Genomic DNA, 6,008 nt, shown 5'->3' with positions numbered 1-6,008 from the left:
ATATCTTTTAGATAACTATTCATATTGATAGGAAATCTTTTTAATTTTTGTGAATCTAATTGGTAGTAGATTATAAGTCACCTTGTTTTATTCCCTATGTATTTTATTCAGTGATATTGGTCAATTTTACCAATGTTTCTGCTCATTTATAATTTTATTCTGCAAATTGCCTCTGTTTTCTTTGTCCATTTCCTAATGAGTGTTTGCTTTTTCTTATTGATGTGTACACACTGTTTATAACAAAGATATCCAGCTCTGCAAATATATTACAAGTGTTTTCTCTTAGTCTGTCATTTGCTGGTCAAATTTCCTGTGGTTTCTAGTTTTATGAAATCAATTGTCAATATTTCCCTATGTAGATTTTGGATTTGTTACTGGGGGTCACAATAGATTTTTTCCAGACCACGAAATAATGTCTTATATTTTGTTTTAGTGTTACCATACTTTACTGTTGATATTCTTCATTTGCAAATTTAAGCACCTGGATTGTATGTGGATAGTACGAAGAAAGAATATAATTCTTTTTTTCATTTTGGCCATAAAAATTTCACAAAACTCTTTATTCATTAATCTGTCAGTCACTAATTTGAAATTATTTATTTCCCCCAGTTAAATTCTCTAATTAGTTTTGCTGATTCACATAATTAATTCTATGTATTTCCATTATTTCTAGCCATCTCACTGAACTTTAATATTAATAGCTCCATGAAAGAGAGATAGGTTTATCCATCATATAAACTTCAATGAAGTTGTACAGTTTTCTTCATATGGGTTTTATATATTTCTTGTTAAATTTAGTTCTTGTTATTGTTGGGAGTAGTGTTGATATATGAGTGTGGGTTTCTTTTTCTTATCGCATAAGTAGGACATTTGGAACAATATTAAATAATAAAACATGGGTTTCTGGTGTTTCTGCTGGGCCCCTTCCCCACTTTAAAAAATATTTGTCTTCTATTAAATGTCCATTTAAAAAACTTAAGGGACTTTTGCCGAAACCGGTTTGGCTCAGTGGATAGAGCGTTGGCCTATAGACTGAAGGGTCCCGGGTTTGATTCTAGTCAAGGGCATGTACCTTGGTTGCGGGCACATCCCCAGTGGGGGGGGTGCAAGAGGCAGCCGATCAATGTTTTTCTCTCATCGATGTTTCTAACTCTCTATCTCTCTCCCTTCCTCTCTGTACAAAATCAATAAAATATATTTTTAAAAATAAATAAATAAATAAATAAATAAATAAATAAATAAATAAATAAATAAATAAATAAATAAATAAATAAATAAATAAATAAAATAAAATAAAATAAAAAACTTAAGGGACTTTTCCAGTTGCCAACCTAAATTTTTTCCCAATTAATACTCCCTTGAGAACATCTAAGACTGTCTATTTCTTATGCCAATGTGGAAAAGGGACATAATGTATCATACTTCATCTGAGCACAAACATGGTCTTTGAGAGAGTAAGTCAGATCGCCCTCACAATAGTTTGTCATATTTCTCTCTAGGTCTTGCTTTCCCAGTGCCCTAACTGTGAACTCAAATTCTTTGCTCTGCTACTGGCACTTACTCCATTCAGCTCACAGTCTCCTATCTCACCTTGATCTTGGCTCTAACTTACCCATTCCTCCCCCTTGTATGATTTATTAACTCACCCCTACTTGCACAAGATGGAGCCAGCCTGCTCAGTTAGACACTGATCAAGTGGAGCAAAATACATCAAAGAGTGGGTTCCCCAGGGACTGGAGCTGGAACTGAGTCAAAGTCCATAGGTTGAAAAGCAGAAGATACCCCGTACAAACATCAGAGACTATATGCAAACACTGGATTTAAGCTTTAAAAAACTCAAACACAGCCAGCTCACTTGTGAGATTATCACCCCTTCTCTGACTTGGACCCAGAAACAAATCTTTATGCATCATAGCTGATTTCAAAGCTCGCATTTTAAAAGGTCCCAAGCAAAGACATTAACATAACTATCCATATATTGGTTAGGATTACATTTGATTGTGAGTAATAGGATTGCTTTCTTGAAACAGTTGCTTCAGTGTGGTGAAAATTTATGTCTTTCCTGAGTAAAAGTGAACAAGTAAGTAAACTAGGGCTGGTATAGTGACTTTGCTCTATGAAGTTCTCAGGGACCCTGACTCCTTGTAGACTTCCACTTGACCATGCCAAGAATAACCCCTTCCTCAAACACCCAATGGAACTTCTATCACATTGATGTTCCAAGGGATAGGTTGGAAGAAGGGAGAAAGAAGGGTCAAAGAGCCTGTAGCAGCTACCTCTGATGAAAGGTCTTGGATGCTGGTGTGAGACTTTCACTTAGATTCCATTGGTCAAAACTCAGTCACATAATCACACCAAGTTGTAAGGGAGGCTGAAAATGTAGTCTTTGTTCTGAGTGGCCATCTTCCTACAGTGTTTCCCAAAGTGTGGTACGCGTACCCCCAAAGGTACTGGAAGAGTTTGGTGGGGGTACGCCGTTGCACCGGAGTTTGGTGGGGATATGCACTGCACTGTGCTTAGCTGCGCCTAATTCTGCATTCTCATGAGTACGAGAAGTACTCAGCGTTACGAAAATTATAGAAGGTGTACACATATGTCAAAAGTTTGGGAAACACTGATTTAGAAGAAAGGGAGAATTGATATTGAGGAGTCATACAGAGGAAGACAGATGTATGAATAAATAAATGGCATTATTCTTATCTTATGGTTATATCTGGTTGAAGTATACAAAAGGAATCTGGGTTAAAGGAAAAAGTTTATCAATGCTATTTGATAAGGAGAGGATGTGGAGGTTTTATAGGCTCCAACTAAGTTTTTGAGGTTGAGTAGTTTTGCCAGGTTCTCTATAAGGAAGGATATTTGAGGTTGCAGGAGCAACTCAGGCATTAAGGAATAAAATATGAGGGTGCCTTCAAAAATATAAAAGCAGTTCCATCTAGCTTGTAGGCACAAGAGAAGTGAGTACAGTGATAAGAAATAAATGGGGAGAAGTAGGCAGGTATAGGAAAATTAATAGCTTGTGTATCCTGCTTAGGAGTTTGGACTTTGGTCATTAATAATGCAGACTAGATCTGAATTATAGAATTACAAATCATATCTGACAATTACTTTGAAGTGTAATTTGAAAGTGGTAATGACTGGATGAAAGCTATAAGGAGGAGAAAGTGTTTGGGAAGTCTCTTAGATGCTTAGTATAGAATTCTATATGATTCTTAGTATGGAGTTCTCCAGTGCAACAGAACCAGTAGTATTGTGAATACTGACAAGTCTGAAGGATGGGGACAGGCCAGCAGGCTGAAAACTCTTGGGAGGAGCTGATGCTGTAGTCTTGAGCTCGAATTTCTTCCTCTTCAGGAAAACCTCAGTTTTGCTCTTGAGGCTTTACAATTGATTTGATGAGGCCCACACAGATTATCAAAGATAATGTTCTTTACTAAAAGTCAACTGATTATAAATATTAATCACATGTACAAATTATCTTCTCAGCAAAATCTAGATTAGTGTTTATTTAAATAGCTGAGTGTTATATTCTCAGGTAAGTTGACACATCAAACTAACCATAGCAGATAGTAACACTATCAACTGTGTGGGTCCTACAGAAGAAACAATGAGAAAAAAAGAATATGTTTGGTTTGGGACATGTTGAGAGTGAGGAACCTATGGTACATCTATGGAGAACTGAAATACTGTTCAGTGTTGAAGAATGTATTCTGAATTAGAACTTTAGAGTGAGTTAGTTCAAATCACAAATAGGATTAGATTATGCAGAGTGAGTATTTGCAAATGCTCTTTCATGTAAATTAATTAAAGAGTTAGGTCAGATATTTAAGGAAATAGGGAGTGGTAAGGACTGTAGCAACTGGAGAGCAGGTGTCCAATCTCTATAACACAACATCAATTTAATCCTAACTAATTATTGGAATTATAAATATTGGTCTAGTGTTGTCAGATCTTTCCATAAATGAAAAGTTCAAGTTTTAAATACTGTTTCTTAAATTAACCTGAAATACTGTTTAGTTAAATTGTACATATCTGGGAACTCTATCTGCTCTATACCCACCCACTTTAAGAACTTTGAAGAAAAGAGAGAATAAAAGACAATGGATGGAACTCTGGGAACCCTGACATTTCTGGGTTAATAAAAGACTATGTAAACTGATTAAAATAAGAACTAAAATGAGGTCTTGAAATATGACCATTAGAAGTTGATTGATGAATCAGTCTGTGCTTTTTTTTAGTAGTATGGTAGAGGCAAAAGGTGGATTATGCATATTGAAGAAAATCGAGTCTATTCTTTCAAGACTTGTCTCATAAATATATATATTTTTAATATAAGTAATTTATTAACTTAGTTTTAACTCTGGAGGACACATTGTACATTTCTCGCTCACTTCATGGTTCTGTGCTTGGGTTGGGGGAATATATGGTTCTATGTTACCAGAACACTTTGATCTTCCTGTTTCCTGGGTCTTAAAGAGTACAAACAAAATATAGCGAATAAACCACGAGTGCAGCTTATTTCTATACATAAGTTATGTCTAAATTTATAGAAAGCAATTACCAAAAATAAAACCTTGCAAAAATTTGTGAACACTGCCCTAAAAAGAGTCACTATAACTTCACATATTCAGCAAAAATAATAAGATTTATACAAAGAACTCAGTCTTCCCAAGAATCTCTTAAACTGCTTCCAGAGAGTAAGTTAATCAAAGGTCAAGGCACTTGAAGTCTTCAGCATCTACACTTACCTACTGATAATTCAGGATTTAATAGGCCCCAATCAAACCTGTATCTTTTTCTATGTTCTGAGACCTGAACCATGAAAAAGTGTCCAATGTAATAGAAATTGTGTTTATTCATGAATTAGGAAGAAGTATGCTTCATGTGGTGTGTGTGTGTGTGTGTGTGTGTGTGTGTGTGTGTGTGTGTACATGAATGAAACACTTTATTTCCTCATGGGTTTATGCCAGTCAGCAGGACTCTGGAAGCTGCTTTCAGGATCCAGGAACAGAGCTGCATTCTTGGTGTCAAATGTGAGATAGCAGCCAGAAGTGATTGCTAATCCCTAAGCAGGAACTCCTCTCAGGAAATACATGTGGAATCTTTAAAGACTGGCCTTAACTAAGGGTGAAGGAAGCTTCAAATATGAATTGAAAGTTAGAGGAACGAAGGGAAGTCTGTTCCCATAGATATCCCCATCCTCTAACTTCAATCTACTTTAAGATTTTTTTAAATTTCTTTATTGATTACAGTGTTACATATGTGTCTTTATTCCCCCATTACTGCCCCACTCTCCACTTCATGCCCTCACCCCACTGTTGTCTGTGTCCATTGGTTAGGCTTATATGTATGCATACAAGTCCTTTAGTTGATCTCTTCCCCTTACCTCCCCCACCTTCCCTCTGAGGTTTAATGGTCTGATCGATGTTTCTCTGTCTCTGGATCTATTTTTGTTCATCAGTTTATGTTGTTCATTATATTCCACAAATAAGTGAGATCATGTGATATTTATCTTTCTCTGACTGGCTTATTTCTCTTAGCATAATGCTTTCCAGTTCCATCCATGCTGTTGCAAATGGTAAAAACTTTTTTTTTTTTTTTTTTTTTTTTTTTTTTTTTTTTTTTTTTTTTACCACAGAGTAGTATTCTATTGTGTAGATGTACCACAATTTTTTAATCCACTCATCTACTGATGGGCACTTAGGTTGTTTCCAAATCTTAGCTATTGTAAATTGTGCTGCTATGAATATAGAGGTGCATACGTCCTTCTAATTGGTGTTTCTAATTTTAATTATAGATGAATATGGGTCAACAGGATTACGATGCAAAATTTTACAAAGGAAATGCAGTCATTCACATTTAAGACTTTATTAGTTGGCTTTTTTTGTTTATACATCTTCAAGATCAGCAGGTTTGAGACAAAGTGAACTTGGTGGGAAAATAAACTGGAAATAAAATAAGGTGGTGGTCATTTTGGAACTAGAGAGCCTTCAGGGAAGAGTGGTCAC

Source organism: Pipistrellus kuhlii, unplaced genomic scaffold, assembly GCF_014108245.1.
Source record: "Pipistrellus kuhlii isolate mPipKuh1 unplaced genomic scaffold, mPipKuh1.p scaffold_m20_p_5, whole genome shotgun sequence".
Lineage (NCBI taxonomy): Eukaryota > Metazoa > Chordata > Mammalia > Chiroptera > Vespertilionidae > Pipistrellus > Pipistrellus kuhlii.
The sequence above is the reverse complement of the archived record's forward strand: the minus strand, read 5'-3'. Positions refer to the sequence as shown.